This window comes from Micropterus dolomieu, linkage group LG18 (genome assembly GCF_021292245.1).
Source record: "Micropterus dolomieu isolate WLL.071019.BEF.003 ecotype Adirondacks linkage group LG18, ASM2129224v1, whole genome shotgun sequence".
NCBI lineage: Eukaryota > Metazoa > Chordata > Actinopteri > Centrarchiformes > Centrarchidae > Micropterus > Micropterus dolomieu.
In genome coordinates this window covers 36229396-36248508 of record NC_060167.1, presented here as the reverse complement: position 1 = coordinate 36248508, position 19113 = coordinate 36229396, and positions in this window count along the sequence as shown.

Here is a 19113-nt window from a genome sequence, read left to right as displayed (position 1 = left end):
ATCCTCTGCTGGGCCTTCTTGGTGAGAGAGGTGATGTTCAGCTCCCACTTGAGGTCCTGGGAGATGATGGTGCCCAGGAAGCGGAAGGAGTCCACAGTGGTGACTGAGGAGTCACACAGGATGATGAGGGAGGGTGGGGCTGGGCTCTTCCTGAAGTCCACAGTGGTGACTGAGGAGTCACACAGGATGATGAGGGAGGGTGGGGCTGGGCTCTTCCTGAAGTCCACGACCATCTCCACTGTCTTCTGAGCGTTGAGCTCCAGACTGTTCTGGCTGCACCAGGTCACCAGATGGTCGATCTCCCACCTGTAGGCGGACTCATCCCCACCTGAGATGAGCCCAATGAGGGTGGTGTCGTCTGCATACTTCAGGAGCTTGACAGACTGGTGACTGGAGGTGCAGCTGTTGGTGTACAGGGAGAAGAGAAGGGGGGAAAGAACACAGCCTTGAGGGGATCCGGTGCTGATGGTCCTGGAATCAGAGACATGTTTTCCCAGCTTCACGTGCTGCTTCCTGTCCGTCAGGAAGTCTGTGATCCACCTGCAGGTGGAGTCAGGCACGCTCAGCTGAGAGAGCTTGTCCTGCAGCAAGGCCCGGGATGATGGTGTTAAAAGCAGAGCTGAAATCCTCAAACAGGATCCTGGTGTAGGTTCCTGGGGAGTCCAGGTGCTGGAGGATGTAGTGAAGGGCCATGTTTACTGCATCACCTACAGACCTGTTGGCTCTGTAGGCAAACTGCAGGGGGTCCAGGAGAGGGTCTGTGATGGATTTAAGGTGGGACAACACAAGGCATTCAAAGGACTTCATAACCACAGAGTTCAGGGCGACGGGTCTGTAGTCGTTTAGTCCTGTGGTCCTTGGTTTCTTGGGGACAGGGATGATGGTGGAGGCTTTGAAGCAGCCTGGCACATGGCATGTCTCTGGTGAGGTGTTAAAAATGTCTGAACACCGGAGACAGCTGATCAGCACAGTGCTTCACAAGGTGAAGGTGATCCAACAGAAAATCCAAAAAGGAGTATAATCCAAAAACCAAAGAACTAACAGGGAACAGGACGAGACAGCGCAAACTACAACCACAACAACAGACGGGGCGTCTACACGCTACAATGACCAGACAAAGACTGAGGGAGACAAGCAAGCATATATACACAGGGTTAACGAGCTGGGTGGGGATACACAGGTGAGAGACATGAGACTAACGAGACACAGGCAGGCAGAGAGAGCAGGGGAAAACAGAGACTAGCAGGCAGGAAGATTACTGAGGGGGAAAAGACATAACACAATTTACTCAATACTAAACATATCAGATTAATATAAATAAACTAATACAAGCAGACAGATCACAAATAACACCAACAAGGAACACAGACAGAAGCTAAGGTTAAACAGAACTCAGAGCAGACATGGGCAAAACAACACAGAAGTACACAGACCAGGGGTAAACACTTAAGACATGAACTAAGGTACATGACTAAGGACTATGACACCGAACTAGGAACTAAGATACAAGACAAGACAGATACTAAGTAACTTAAAGATGCTGATGAATAATAATAAAGGCTACACAGAGACTAAAGCAGAATGATCAAAATCAGATTAATTAATGAAACTGGCAGAGAACATAAATAGACACCTAGCAAACAGACAGAACTCAAGCATGATGGTACGGAAACTAATACATGAGACTGGGACAGAACTGAAATCAGGAAAATACCAAAACACCACTAAACACCAGCTGTAGGATAATAACCAGATAAACAATAACATCAGGTAGAGGACGCACACTAACGGTAGCAAGCAAACTAAAACTAAGTCTAAACTAAGCACAGCAAAAGAGATTCTAACTAATAAGACAGGGTGGCTAAGGGAGACAAGATAACAGAACAACACAGACCACAAAGACTGGATACAAGACCACAGACTATATAACAGATACCTAAATGATAAATGAAATAAACTCAGAGAACTAAACAAAACAGATAACAGGACTGACATGCAGATACAAAACCAAACCCTCAGAATCAAAACCCAAAAACACAGCACTCAGGACAGGATCGTGACAGTTTGAGCCCATTCCCGTGGTTGGTGAACCATTCAAACACGTCATGGTCAACTGTGTAGGTCCGATACGTAAAACCAAAGCAGGTAATCAGTTCTTATTCACCATGATGTGTGTCACTACCCAATTCCCAGAAGCCATTCCTCTGCGTAGAATCACTGCCGTGTTAGTAACCAAAGCACTAGTCTAGAAGTTTTTCACTACATATGGTTTACCCAAGATAGTACAAACCGATCAGGAAACTAATTTACTTTCCAAAGTGTTCAAACAAACCATGAACTCATTGGGTATCTCTCACTCAGTGTCTAGTGCCTATCACCCCAAGTCACAGGGAGCTCTGGAGCGCTGGCACCAAACGTTGAAAACCATGCTCAAGAAATATTGTCATGAGACGTGTGAAGACTGGGATGAAGGAGTGCCTTTTGTACTTTTTGCTGCCCGGGACACAAAGCAAGAGTTCTTAGGTTTTAGCCCAGCCGAGCTTGTGTTTGGCCATAACGTGCGTGGCCTGTTAAAGATGTTGAGAGAGAAGATGGTGTGTGATGCCTCTTCCAAAACTAACATGTTGGACTTTGTTTGTCAGTGCAGGGAGTGGTTACATCGTGCTGTCGAGTTGGCGAAGGAGTCACTTTCTTCCTCACAGACCCGTATGAAGAGGCGGTTTGACAAAAAAGCAGTTGGACGGCGGTTCAATGCAGTTGACAAGTTGTTGGTCTTGCTGCCCGTCCCTGGGTCTACCCTCACTGCCAGATTCTCAAAGCCATGTGAGGTGGAAAGAAAATTTTCAGAGACCGATCATGTCCTTAATACACCTGACCGTAGACCTATTTCATGTAAACATGTTGACGCTTTTCCATTTGTGATGCCCCTGTGTGGCTTGACTGTATATTTGTTAATACTGCAATGGTGATTTAGTTTTCTGTTTGAGGAGCTGATTGCAGTGGTCCCTCCCCAATCGGAACACCTGCTCCCAGTGCTCCACAGGAGATAAAAGCTCCACCTCCAAGATCATCTCTCTCTCTCATCCTCCCTGCCAGCAGCTACACCTTTTGGTTTTCGTTGTATGTTTGTCTTATTTGAACACCACAACACTCTACACCACGATCTCTCATCCACACTTACACTACTGATGTTGCTGACTAACCCACCCCATAATTTAAGTACTATTTTGATTATCTTATGTTACAATAAACCTTGTTAATTGAATCACTGTGTCCTTTCCCACTTTTTGTCATGGCCTTTGAGCCTGGTCATGACACATTCCAGAGATGACGACCTGGAGAAACCGGTGCAGACTCCAGAGGTGGGAGCTACATCTCTCGCTAATGATTAGTTGGAGGCTAATCTGGTAACAAAGTTACCAGTAAAAGTTTGTAAAAAACAAATAATCTGGTAACACCACGTGAAGATCACGTGTGGTAGGCTGGCTAACTCTGTGTTTATGGCTACTTTTAAATTAGCAGTTGTCTTACTTGCCCACATCTTAAGGGCAGGATGTGGTCCTAAATGACGTGCCCTCCCGCACCACAGTGCTGGAGCACGGTATTGACGTGGGTGATGCTAGGCCTATTAAGCAGCATGCTTATCTCTCTCCGATAACCAAACGAGAAGCGATGCAGAGGGAAGTCAGTTATCTGGTAGAACATTTCTAGGTATGGCTGGATATTATAGATGTTTCTGCCAGAACTTTTCGGTGGTGGTTGCCCCACTCACCAGACTGTGTAGTCCTTTGTGTGATCGGGCCTTTGAGGCTGACAGGTCTCTTCTGTGCACTGTGCCTGTGTTAGGTGTGCCCAATTTTTCACAACGTTTTCAACTAGAAGTCATGCTAGTGCCACTGGGGATGGAGCAGTGCTGACGCAGGGAGGGGATGGAGACATGTAAACTTGTTATTTCTTGACTAAGTTCAAGAAACACCAGCTGAACTATTCCACCATAGAGAAGGATGTTACCCTCAGTGAATATCCACTTGACTGCTTTCTCAGCGTAGCACAGGGTAGTGCCCAGCTGGGCTGAAGCAGCCTTTCCATCGGGCACAAATTATTTTGTCTTTGTTGTTTGTGGGAGTAGTATCCTGGGCGGAGACGGTGTTCTCCGAAGGGGGCTGGCGTGTCAGAGTTCCGACCGCTGATGTACTGCCTGTAAGTCGCCTCAAGCCCGGCACACTTCTGAAGATATACAGGTAACTTTGTTGAGGCAGGTGCTGAGGAAGTTTATGTGGAGGGAGGTTGCCTGCCTGTTGGAAGGGTTAATATCAAGCATTATGTTATTGTATTCAACATAGTGATACTGTGTTTATTATTTTATCCCTTTCATTTTATTTTATTCTATTTTACTTATTTTATATGTATCTTAAATGTGTATTTTGGTCTTTTCAATGTTTTCTTGCTTGTATTGTTGTCTTTGCACTTGTTGAAGCACTTTGTAACTTGTTTTTGAAAAGTGCTCTACAAATAAAGATTATTATTATTATTATTATGTGTGGTGGCCATGGCAGCTTTTGATCGAAATGCTTTTGTGTCCAGCCCAGATCTGAGCCAGTTTGATAAGTGCAAGAAGACTCCATGATATCTCAAACCATTGCGGCATCTCTGTCCCCTTCTCTACTTAAAGCGAAACTTAAAGCTTAAAGTTTGTTCAAGAGCTGGAGCTTAAGAAACTAGAAGCAGATACAACAATGAAGATGAGGCAGCTAGAGTTACAGGCAAATTTTGAAACTGCTCACAACGTTAATGGCGGGAGCCGTGGAGATTCTGGACAGTGTTTATAAACTTGAATATGCTGTGTTATTTAGTTTACTTAACCTACTATAAGGTCAGGGTGTCCACGGGGTCTTAAAAAGTCTTAAAAGAAAATAAATCAATATTGCGAAAAATTAAGGCCATTAAAAAGTATAAATCGCCATTTAACAAGGTATTAAATGTTGAAGATATTTTTTTCAATGTGAAAATCCTGTTTTTCCAAAAGTTTGTTTGCTAAAAGTGTAGGTGAACGTATTGATTTATAATGCATAGCCAAAAATACTAGACAGGCAGTGAGTAGCGACTGTGATCCCTTTCTGTAACATTAGGCGCAGGGATCTACCGAGCACCTATTTCACTCTTAAACGCTCCCAAAAATAGATCTGTGTGAAACGGAAAATGATTTACGAATACAACCGACCATAAACTCCCACCCTGCCAGACCCGCAATGTCCAAAACATAGTCATAATTCAAGGTGCGAGAGGGTTTGGCTAACGTTAGTCGGCTATTTAGCTAAAGCTCTGCTTTTTATTGAAACAAATTCAACTTTTCATAAAGCCGATGCTCTCGTCAGTGTCACTTTTTGCGAACAAATCAATCACAGCCTGGATGGAGCAGGATTAAAAAAGAAGGGTTAGCCTGCACTACTTAAGTTATTCATCAATCAGTTTATTCTCTTCATCTTTGTTCATCCTGGCCTTTTTGAATTTTGTTGTATTGATCAAGTGGACAGTGAAAGTTATCACACATATCATTGCAGGTAAACTCACATTATCTAGTTTAAACCAACTAAAACACAAAATTACACTGTGTTTCACATGATTTGCTGTTAATACTGCATACACGTCATAGTTTATGTAAGACAGTTGCTGCAGTCTTAAAATATGTTGAAAAAGTCTTGAAAAGATCTTAAAAAGGTATTGAATTTTACTTCAGGATTACAGTATATACCCTGAAGTTATATCGTGTCTGGTGTGAGCAGAGTTGATAAATCCATTATAGCCTACATTAACTGTGAAACGTGTTTTGATTCATCCTCAGTTTTTCACCCGTTTTATTTATTTTATATTTCATTTATCGGTTTGTACAAGCTGGGGACATAACGCTTAAATTAAATATTTGTCTAAGGTTACTTGATATTAAGCATTAGCCTATCATTTGTTGTGATAGCTTAATTCAATATTACATCAACAAATGTCAACAGGCTAGACTATTGATTAAGATGTTAAAATGATAGACTTCAACATGTTGTCAAAAATGTTTATTTTATTTATCTGTTTCTTGGTGGCAATCTATTCTGCAAAAGACCTTAAAATCATCATGGATAAGAATAAATCCATAGATTAAACAAAATGAGTAGCAAATAGGGGTGGTCTGGGAATTTCTAGGCACCTCATTACGATTATGAGTGCTAGAATGCGATTGTAAAACAAATTGGATAAAGATGTCTTTTTCTCACCGTGTGACTACTTGGTACTTTTAAAGCAAAGTTTTAACAACAATCCAAACAAGCAGGTTGCAGATATTTAATGTTACTTCATATAAATGTAGCTAACATTGCATAGCCTTATTACAGCATTATTACTGATCTCTGCTGCTGCTATTTTTATTTCTGATGCTGCTGTTATTAGTATAGAGTCAAAAGGGGGGTTGAACTACGTATTTTACAATGCTCCAGCCATAAACGTTCACTCCACCTTCATATATCTGTTCCTTTTTTTTGTCTTGTATAGTGTAGTTACATGTTTGTGTCTTGTCTTGTAAGTTGATTATTGTAATCTTGTATTGAGCACCATGGGCCTTGAATTCATTGTGTACTTGAAATGTGGATGAATGACAACCAACGAACTTGAACTAGCAGCCAAAAAACGGCCTGTTCAGCTTCCACACCGCAGTCTGAAGAGGAGATGTTGGCTAGCGCTATCTGCCTTAACTTATCCAGCAGTTGGAAAACAACAGAAAACAACAGACAGACTGTTTAACGGACACCCTGTGACCTACACTGTACATTTACTGCCAGACTGAAGCATAGCGCTCATCTTTTCCTCTGCTCTGCTGCTTTCACCATCACCTACTGCCGCCTGTCACATAGTTGTGACGCTCGCTAAGCGCTGCCGTGCTGCACCGTGTTCTGGTTAAAATCATTAACATTAGTTGCGCATTGATTTTATTGATAATGTGTGAAGTTTTGTAGCCGCAGTCATTCAGTCATTCAACAGCTGCCTGTCTGCGCCGAACAGGGAGAACCACACGTATGTGTGCACCACACAGACGGTCTGGAGCTTCACTTCCGCATTTCTGAGTTCCGCCTTTTTCGTTCCGTCATCATTACCTTATCAATAAACATCTAGATAATTGATTATTGACATTTGTGAATCGATTCATAATCATCCAAGTCCGCATACTGATGCATCTAAAAATGTATTATTTTCCACACCCCTAGTAGCAAAACGCCTGCATGCATCAGCATTGCTTCTTGATTAGACCTAATTATATGTTATGGCACTACCACATTAAACATAATAAACATTTGTTTTTATTGTTTACCATTGTCAGAAGATCGCTAGAATAGGCTAATTTGACCAAATGATAAGGCCTTCTACAGACAATGTGGGGGATCAGCATCTTACTAATGTTGACATACATGTGGGGGACCATCTGTATATAAGTTTATATGAATACAGTGATAAATTTCATTTTAATAGCCTTTAATAGCCTAATACTGTCCCAATTTACATGAAACAGGCTGTCCCAAATTAATATACCACATTTGGTAAAAAATATAAACATAATTTACAAGCAATATATTTGTATTTTGGTTCACTATTACTCCATACATGTTTTGTATATCATTAAAATCTACAGTATTAGTCTTCAAATGTTTTACCCTTATATCAAAACCAAGCTGAAGCATATGTCATTTCTATTGACACTTATTAATTAACTTCCTGTTTGATGCAGACTACACCCCCCATGTGATGAGACATAAATTATGTCATGTGACTTTTTAGTTAAGTGCATTCACAGCAAGGTCTTAGCACCAATAACTTGACTTATACTTTTCAGGGGAGAAGTAAAATGCTGTTTTCTCGTGGTGTCCCAAATTACCTGATATCCCAATATACATGAATTCACCCGATTTGTTAAATTGTGTTTGATGACAGAATACATAGTCCTTCAAATTCAGTAGGCTATTTCGGAATATTTAAATTATATATTTTTTTCATTCAAAAGTGTAATAGCCAATATACAGTATTACAACATATTTATAACTTTGCTAAAACCGCAGATGATAACCCTCACACACACAGAATAGTATCATTACACAAATTATCAATTTAGAAAAGTAACCACTCTTTTCTCTCTCTTTTGATTGATTAAAAATGATTTACATGAAATGAAGTACATGAATAATTCTAAGTTACCTTAATGCCATGACCAAATAATGTAGGTTACTGTAGCAGCTATCTACAGGCTACTGTAATGGGAATTCCAAACATATTGCATGTGACCCTGCACTCAGGGAGACTTGTGTCTGATGTGGCTGAATTTGTGTAAACGTAACAGTCGAAATATCTCTGTTCTCTGTGTTATCTAGACTTCAGGGACAACGTGTCTGTGGGATGATATGATTGACCATAAAGCTGGGTAAATAACAGGCTCACTCAGCTCTCACTCATTCGAGTGTATAGGGCGTATGTGTGTTGCTGTGAGTCCCTCTGCAGAAGACTTGAATAGAATTCACAGAAAGACTGAGCTGTTGAGAATAAGTTCAGTCAACTCTGAGTATGCTGAGCCAGATGGAAACGCGTGCGTGGGGATGAAAAAAAGCCATCATCTATGGAGCTCCGATACTACCATTCACCATGGCAATTGGTAAATAAAGGCAGAGCCTCCATTTTAATTGGGTGACACACAGCCGAGCTGAAAGAAAAAGGCTTATTTTTTCATACAGCTCATAAGAACACAACAATCAACGCAATTTTATAGACTGCGCCTTTTCATTTAAGCATTCACACTGTCTCCCTGCATGTGTCAGATGCAGGCGTGCTACTTAGACCAAGTCGTATTTCTGTAGTGTTACAGTTTAATCCTTGTTTGTAAGATATGACGCTCTGTTGACAGTGGACTTGTTCACGTCTGTGATTGGTCATCTGCTGCTAACACCGCCTCTTTTATGTGAACGTGCTCCCGAGTTGATAACCAGCTTCGTGGTACCGCTTATCCCGATCGCGATTGTTAGGGTTATCCCGGGTATGTTGAACTCGCTTCGAGGTACAGGCCCCAGGAGTAAACACTAAGACATGAACAAAGACACAGAACTAAGAAAACAGACCAAAGCTAGAATAAAACAGAACAGAACAATGCAAAGACAGAACTAGGAGAAAATACAAAGACATTAACTCAGACACAGAACTAAAAAGCAGGGTTAAACCTATGATACAAGACAGCACAGATGCAAAGTGAGTAAACACTGAACATGCAAATGAACCATGGAACAAACAAGGCTAAACAGAAAACACAAGACAAGGAACAAAACCCAAAAACAGAAAACTAGACCAACTGCTAAACTGCTAGAGTATAAACTAAACAGGACAGCAACAAAGAGATTAACACATAATGATAATAACCAAACGGACAACAAAAAGCTGATGGCTTCAGGGTCCTTAGAAGTGTAAGACAAAATAGACCTCACAAATTTAAAACAAAAGGATATTCAGAGCAAATTAATTCTAAAGTTAAAGACCTAAAGAGAAGAGAGACATTTTTATTACATTTGGGTAATTTGGGATTTGAAAACTAAACAATGAAAATTAGTTCAACTAACCTCCATTAATTCCATTAATGACTTCTCTTAATATTAATTACATGATCACCAACTATGGCAACCGAAGCACTGACCAACTGGACATTTGGATAAAAGAGTGTCGCCGTCTCCGTTCCACCTCAGACCTGTGTTAGTGAGCCGTTACTACATCTGGTTGGCCAGATGTAGTAACGGCTGTAGCAACACAGGACTTCAAATAACATGGAAAAAAACCATCCAGACTCCCTGTTCATTGTTCTCGGGGACTTCGACAGAGCAAACCACAGCCATGAACTTCCAAAGTACAGACAGCATATTAAGTGTCCCACCAGGGACACTAACACACTGGACCGCTGCTATACTACATTAAAGAGGTGGTATTGTGCTTTCTGCTTTTTTCCCTCTCCTTTATGGACCCGGTCCATCGCCCCCAGTAGACAGCACCAGCCTGCATCAGTCTCACCCTATTACCAGTAACACAGACAGCTGTCAGTGCAAAAACTATAGCTAGAAAACAGGATGCCAATGCTGTTCTGAAGATCTTCCCCCAACTCCACACCCTGGTGAGGCCACAGGAGAAGGGGCAGGGGGAACCTGTCACTCTCACTCCTCCACCGTACAAAGAACATTTTCCTCGGATCCAAAATGGAGGTGAAGGATTTGCTTCACTGCTACAGAGAATAAAAGCAGATTTTTCACTGAGAATGAACTTTGGACAAAATATCAGCCTGTAAGCAGCAGGACAATGTAGCAGAATATCTAAACCAGACTCAGAAATCCACAGCACACACAACGGGCTCACAAGAACCAGGAACAAACCCCATTGCCCCCTGAGAAGCCCACCATCAGTGGCACCAAGCCAGAAGTCAGTGATGTGGTGAAACACAACTGTGTGACCTGGGATTTTGGAAATCTTGATGTTTCACACAGAGAAAATTCCTCAAACAACAAAACAAAGAGGAAAAACACACAGATACAGACAGGCTGCAAACGGCACAGCTGATGGTGTATGAAAACCAGCACGGAGGAAGAGCCAGGGGTCGTGGTCATAGAGACAGAAGAATAGGACGTGGCATATCTGGGTATCGCTTGTTTAAAAAAATAACTGGACACTGTGCTAGAGATTGCCCCGGGAATGAAATGAAAATATTCATATGGATGATTGATTGGAGGGGGGGGGACAGACTTGTTTGGACACAGCAGCTACACATAACATCCTACACATAAATCACGTGAGAGCACCCACACAGACACACATGCTGCCACTGAAGCATGACGCATATAAACGCATGCCTGAACACAAGGATTGTGGCAGGGCAAGATATTAGATTTCTAGTTTTTTAGTGATTTCCACTCCTGAGGGAATTGTTATGGCCAGAGTTCCTGCTACGGCATCGCAGTTGGTTAAACTGAGTCAAAGGGAGCTGATACATGCATATCAGTGGAGGATTCCAGTAGCAGCGGTAAACTTTGTCAACCATTCCCTAATGAAAGAAGTCAAAGCACTTTTCAAAACTACATGCACACAGACCACAAGAACTAGGCTGGATGACCTTTAGGCGGGAGGATTACTTTAAAAATGTAATCCGGTACAATTACTAATTGCTTGTTTAAAAATGTAATCAGTAATGTAATCCAAGTACCACGAAATAAAAGTAACGTAATCTGATTATTTTTAGTTACTTTTGGAATACTTCAATGCCAAATAGGCAAATGAAGAAAAGACAAGTATCAATGATGCGTTATCTGCTCAGTGTATTTTTAGAGAAACATAGAATAACAAAATCTCCCATTTCCAAAATCCATGTTTAAATGTTTTTATATGATATGCTTTGCACTATGTCACCACTACATGGCTGTATCTGGCCCATCAATGACAAAAAACGTTGTTTTGTAGCAGAGATACTCACAAGTCTCTGAACTAGAGTCCAAGTCAAGTCTCAATACTCTCGTGGTTATAATGAGTGTTGTATCACCTGCTGCATTCAGTCCAGGCTGCTTATAAAACTGCATAGCATGCAATTCAGTTGATGCCAGCTTATTAACTTTACTGCCCGACCTTTACGTTACTGTACTATGGAGGATGCAAACTCTGTGGTGATGAACACAACATGCTAGGGAGAAAGAGGTCCTTAGATATTTGGTCTCATTTCAAATACAGTGAGGCGGACTAAAAAACAGAGTGCCTAATTATATCGGACAGCAAGCAATGTGGTTATAAGATTTTTGGAAAACCCACTACGAACTTGAAGCGGCATATCAAGGCTAACCACCGGGAATTGAGATCATGTCTCCTTTGCAGACTAAAATGATGGTTAATGACTACACTAAAATACTTTTGATTTTCTTTTGACTTAAATCAAATTAAAATACCCATACTTTTAGTCAACTAAAACTTGATTTAAAAAATAGTATAGAGTGGACTATATGACAAAAACTAACAAGGACATTTGACACAGGACTAAGACTAAATTTTAAATTGGCTGACAAAATTATGATACCTTCCTGTGATTCACAGAGTTAGGTAGGTAGGTAGTTTCCTGACAGATAGCTTACTTGTTGCTAAAGTTAGTTAACAGCTAACTAGCTGCTGTTGTCTAATTAGCTCAGTTAACTGTGCAACCACTGGTCAAATTAGCTTATTCTGCCTGTACTGGGAGCTTGGAACCCCAGGGGAGTGTTAGTGTTTACCATAGACTGCATAAAGGTGTTTAAATTACACGGGGTGTGGTGCCTGATTAGGAACCGGAGCCGGGCGGGTAACAAAACCTCGCTCAGCAGCTTTCCAGTGAACACGGCATGAACAGGACCAAACACTAACTAAACAACTACTCAATCCACATCAGAAACCCTGTCAATGACTACATATAGGCATTTGGGTACCAGAGCAAAGCAGCAAATACACAGATCGCAATACATGGACCAAGCAGGAACCATAATTCAAGAAGATAAATAAATAGATAATAAATACTAAGCAATAAATAAATACAGAGGTTTACAATACCTGGCACATGTCTAGTTGCAGCCATCAGCAGTATTTAAAAGCCTGATGGCAGAAGGAATAAAATAATTTGCATATCTGTTAGCTCAGTCGGTTAGTCGTGCTGCTAACGTTATTAGCTCACTTAGCCCCGGGGTGCCAAGAGCCAAAACCGGCAAGAAAACCACCTCGGTACTGTATTCCCTGTGGTCAAAATGGCCTCTGTCGGTCTCGGAGGTCATGTTCGGTCTTGGTCTGGCAGCCGTGTTCACTCACTGAGAACCAGTCCACACAAAGTCTGCATGACAGGGTGGGGGGTAACACACATTCGGTGCTACTGGCGACTGTAAACGCCAATCAATATCTGCGACATGTCCCTCCCTAGCTTTGGGTTTTTACAGACACATGTACATGTACCATAGACTGTATATAAAAATCATATCGGATCCCCGATTTTTCACAATGTACCTTTAATCTGATTACAAATTTATTTTCTGTACTTTAACGGAATACAGTTAGGTTTTTTTGGATCCTGATTACGTAACTACTTTGCATGAGACAAATGTGGCAAAACCACTACCTTGAAAATAATATGCACAAGCAGCAGAGTTGCAGACGGAAGCATGTGAATATGCAAAAGACAAAACTGTAAACATTTTTACAGATAGTCGCAGCTCATTGGGTGAGATTGTGGACAAATTGAAAGTTTTTAACATTCGGAGGCAAACCTATTGCTCATCACAAACTTGTTGCTTAACAAGGCTCACTCCCACAGGCTCAGTCAGCTCTCTCAAGTGTTGCCTGAGCTGTTTATTTGAAAACTCGAATTGCCATCACGGTACGATAAAGTTAGTTTTAAGAGTTTTGCTCCGACCTTGGTGTTAACTAGACATGGCTGGCCTGTAAAATGTAAAATGTAAATTAACATATGGTATTCTATTTTATCATCTAAATACACAGATATTGCTCTCTCTAAGTTTGAAACTGTGGCTAGTTTAGTTACAATACAGTCACATATTACAGACACATTTGACCAAAACACTGTTTAGGGAGTGTAAACATCATTTATCTTTACCTTACAAACTGGTGGCCTTCCCATCACAAAAAAATATAAACTCCTTATCCCCCCTGCTTTCAAACCAATACTATATAACACAATATTTCACACAGCCTTTAGATGCAAAAACAGAACAGGATGAATAATCACTGAAGCAATTAGCATATTATATTACATTACCTTATCTAGCCAAGGTGTACCTAATTGCAACAACTCATACCACACAATTGTTTTGTATTTTTGATTTCACCCCTTAAGAGTTCTTAGTGCACAAATATTGTACTCATTTCATAGGTGTCGTTTACACCGTGGATACTGGGGACATGTCACCATGACTTGTTTAAAGCATTTGTTAAATATGTTATGAAAAATGGCTTACAATAAGAAATGTTAAAAAAACAAATGAAAATACTTTGAGAAAGGTTTATTTGCACAATAACAAAACATGCAATGCAATTTAAAGATAGAAGAAACAATTGTGCATTGTCCAAAAAAAGTTTAAGCTAAGAAAATCTGAATCACTTAATTTAAATAAGGACAGTTCTACCATAAATTGGTGCAGAAAATGTCTCCAGAATGCAGGAAATTAAGTGTTTAGTGCTCAAACTTTTGTAGGGGCGGACCCCCAGATAAATGGGGGATTTATATATTTCAGCATTGAATATTTCATCAAATAGTGTTAAATATCTTCTTGTCTTGTTCTCGTGAACCCAATATTGTGAATCGTGCATGTGAGCTAAGTGTATCGTCACACCCCTAATCTGAACCCATATGTCACCACCACTTTTCAACACCAAGTGACGTCCTTGATTTATTTTATCTTATCAAAGTACAAACACACCCCAAAAAGCTATAGTGTGTTAAATATGAATGTATTATAATAAAATGTTTTATTAAATTCACGTAACTTCGTAAATAATTTCCTTGGGCTTAATATTCATGTTGTGGTAGCAGCCCGGCTGACGGTGAGTGTCCTGGTTTTTTCTCCTTTTTTTCAGTTTTTCTGTTTTTCCCTTGGTTTTCTGTTCTCTGCCTGCCTCTCTGTGTTTTCTCCCCCGTGTGCTCTCTCTCCCTCTGCTCCTGAGCCCAGCCAACTACCTGCACCTGCATCTCATCAGCCACCTCGTCAGCCTGCCACACCTGCCAGTAATCACCTCATGACTGCCTGTATTTCAACCCCGGTTCTCCACACCATCCTCGCTTGATCGTCGTTGCTCCATACCTGGTGCCACTTCTGTGTTTAAGCGGCCATGTTTCTTGTTTTTTCACACTTACCCTGTGCCTTGTCTCTCTGTCTGTTTCCCTCCCAGGTACACTCTCCCTCGTCCTCCGTTCGGCTGGGCTCATCCACTGGCCCACTACTCTTCGGACTTCCCTCACGGCGTCCTCCCTGTTCCCCCACCTCGCCTCGCTTCCTCGGCCCCTGTGTTCCCTGGCCCCCTGTCTCCTTGGTTCCCCGTGCCTGTACGTCCCTCAATAAACCTCCTTCCCTCTGAGTGCTGCATTTGGGTCCTCTCTGTCCACACACCACACCTCGTAACAATTCTTACAAATTTTCCATTATACGGCAGTGAAGTTAGTATTAAATTTCATCCTTGTTGGTATTAAAAAGGTCACAATTCCACATGCTCAGAAAACACTGACGTGAATAAAACAGTGTGAAAATAACAAATTCTATTATCCACACACATGAAGGTGACTCAAAAACAGACAGATGAGATGCATCCTTATGTCCAACACTGAATCCTTCTATGTGGACAGAATTGTAATTTCTGTTTTCTTATATTCAAGGGGAACTAGTTTGTGCTTCTCCTTGGATCATGCTCTATTACTTATCTGTCTGGTTGTTTTGGAATGAATGAAAATACATTTTCTACATTTTCATATCTCAAATCCATTACTGCTTCGTGTGTTCTTGATGTGGTCCACCTCAAAAATCTAAAGTGTAAAACTAATCTTTAAACCAATTTTGGTAAAGTGTCCTTTTTCAAATGAACAACAATGTCAGCATCAAATGCAATAATGTGAACTCAGACCTTTGGTTGTTTGTGTTTGTTTTTAACCTCAACTGCTTGATGTTCTAAGCCTGGAATCAATACTGTATTTCTGTCGTTGACAATAAGGTCCCAAAGAAACTGTGAGTAATGGGAACCAGAAGTGTAATTTGTTTGAAATTGTAGATTTTTCCCAAAGAAGCAGGAAAAATATTTCCTTCTTTCACTGATGTGGTTTTTCTAACTTTAACAAGAAGTGCTTGTTTTTTTTCACTGGGGATCACTCCGCTATATATTGCTGTGTGTGACATCAACTTCTAATTTTGCTTTGAATGTCAACTTAAGCTTCCAGCTTATCAGCAAGTTTCCAGCTGGCCCCAAGTAAACGTCACTGTATGAACAAGCCAAGAGATGGTCAATTCAAACCATAGACTGTATATAAAGAAGTGGACGTAGTCATCGTGACGTCACCCATTTGTCGACTTCCGTTTTGAAGCCTCGAGTTTGGCCAATAGGGCGCCGCCATGTTGATTTTTTGCAACCAGCAGCACCGGACGTGACCATATTTGGACGAGACGGTGGAGACGTGTGTGGAGCTAGCTAGCTTGCTTAGCATCTGCATCTGTAATTCACGTTAACTGTCATTTTAACCAGGGTGATAATTTTGTCTAGCGAATAACAGGTTTAAAACCAAATTTACTCACCAGAGGCGCTGGTTAAATTTACACAGTGCCGTGGGTACGAGTCACTCTAGCCTGATTGACAGATTGCCATGGTAACGACTTGTCAATCACAGATAATCCGGCCCTGAAGCATACTCTGCTTTATGGTCTATTTTCCTCTAAATGGGACCATAATTTACTAAACGAACATCATGCTGTGTTGAAGAAGACATGAAACTAGCGACTGAGACCATAAACTCATTAGGAAAGTGTTTACTGAGGTAATAAATCTACTGAGAAGTAGGGTCATTTTCACATTATTTCTAATGGAACCGGATTTCTTTTTGCAACCAGAAGAGACGCCCCCTGCTGGCTGTTCGATAGAATGCAGGTTTAAGGGACTTGCGCGTTTGCATCAGATTACTGACCAGAAGCTTCCCGCTTGATTCAAACCAAACCTGGGCATCCGACAGGTTATAACTATTCTTCCAGTGTCAGCCATTAAGAGTTTTATCTTCACTAACAGAGGATTTGTAGATCTTACCTTCAGTTGCATTTATTGCCAGTGTTTACTCTAGAGTCCAGTAGCATTTTGTCAGAAAACACACAGGCAGTGGTGGTTTGGTGATAAAGGAATGTCTTTCACATGTTACCTTGAGCATGTAGCATGTAATGCTTTATCTGCAATTATTTATTACTTCTGTCATGTTTATCAGCACATTAAAGACCACAAATAAAGTTATGTGCAAAAAAGTGGAATGAAAAAAGTATTGAACATGCTTAGAAAAAGCAGGCTTCCAAGGCAAGGTAAGGCAAGGAACCAGCTGAAACCCATCAATAGTTAGTAGAAAGTGATTATACCTCCTCAGTGCAAAGTAATATCAGCTGGGTCAGTAATTTGACAGTTTACAAAAGGCTTTTTGTTATCTAGGTGTCACACAAGAAATATCTGATGATGGGTAAAAGCAAAGAGCTTTTCCTAAGACCTTTGCAACGTTATTGTTGTGAAATATATTGATGGAATTGGATACATACGTATTTCAAAACTTTTAAATCTACAAGTCAGCACCATAGGTGCCATTCCGCCAGTAGAAGCAACATCACTCAGACATCAATCCGCCACGCACCAGAGCTCCTCGCAAGATTTCTGACCAGGGAGTCCAAAGAATAGTCAGAAGAGTCACCTTGCTCACCCTGCAAAACTCCATTACTTAAGAAAAGGCATGTCGAAGCTCGTTTAAAGTTTGCTACAACTTATTTGCAAAAGCCAATGAAATACTGAGAAAGTGTAGTCTGGTTAGACGAAAGCAAGATTCAACTTTTTGGCTGTCATACTACACAACATGTTTGGAGAAGAAACCTAAAAACACTTCACCAACAGTGAAGTTTGGAGGTGGAACCATCATGGTGTGGGGCTGTTTTCATTGCATGGTACAGGCAGACTTCAAATAATTGAAGGAACAATGAATGGAGCCCTTTACCTGGAGATTCTGGAGGAGAATCTGCTACCATCCCCAAGGATGATGAAGATGAAATGTGGGTGGATCTTCCAGCAGGATAATGATCCCAAGCATTGGAATCATTGTGTGGAATGGCCCAGTCAATCACCAGACTTGAATCCGAATACCGCGGCTGATTAATTTATTTTTACCGGAGGCGTTTTAAACCTGTAATTTTTAAAGTATGTAAGTAATGAATAAATTGAAGTTGGCGTGTTCAATACTTTTTACCTGTGTCATTCAACTTTATTGCACATAACTTTTATATTCTTCAATGTTTGGATTTCTTTACATGTGTGGATTGCTTGAGTTAATACCAAAGAATCAGAATCAGAAGGAGCTTTATTGCCAAGTAGTGTTTTACACATACAAGGAATTTGCTTTGGTGTTAAGGTGCTACACACAGACAGACATACAGCTGACATAAATAGATGTAGAAATATATAAATATGTAATAAACAAATGCAAGTTATATAAGAATAATAGAAGAATAGATAAAAATAACACTGACAATATAAAAAAATAAATAAAAATAACAATGGAACAACAACAATTTACAATTAACAACAAATTAACAACAAATATGTGCAATGTGCCAGGTTCGTGCATGATGTGACATGAAGTGATATTTACATGAGGGGAGAGTCTGAAACAGTTTGTGGCCGGGATGGGAATGATACGTGATACGTATGGTACCAGATGGTGATGGAGGAGGTGAGGATGGACTCAATGATGGCGGTGTAGAAGTGCACCATCATTGTCTTTGGCAGGCTGAACTTCTTCAGCTGCCGCAGGAAGTACATCCTCTGCTGGGCCTTCTTGGTGAGAGAGGTGATGTTCAGCTCCCACTTGAGGTCCTGGGAGATGATGGTGCCCAGGAAGCGGAAGGAGTCCACAGTGGTGACTGAGGAGTCACACAGGATGATGAGGGAGGGTGGGGCTGGGCTCTTCCTGAAGTCCACGACCATCTCCACTGTCTTCTGAGCGTTGAGCTCCAGACTGTTCTGGCTGCACCAGGTCACCAGATGGTCGATCTCCCACCTGTAGGCGGACTCATCCCCACCTGAGATGAGCCCAATGAGGGTGGTGTCGTCCGCAAACTTCAGGAGCTTGACGGACTGGTGACTGGAGGTGCAGCAATTGGTGTACAGGGAGAAGAGAAGGGGGGAAAGAACGCAGCCTTGAGGGGATCCGGTGCTGATGGTCCTGGAATCAGAGACATGTTTTCCCAGCTTCACGTGCTGCTTCCTGTCCGTCAGGAAGTCTGTGATCCACCTGCAGGTGGAGTCAGGCACGCTCAGCTGAGAGAGCTT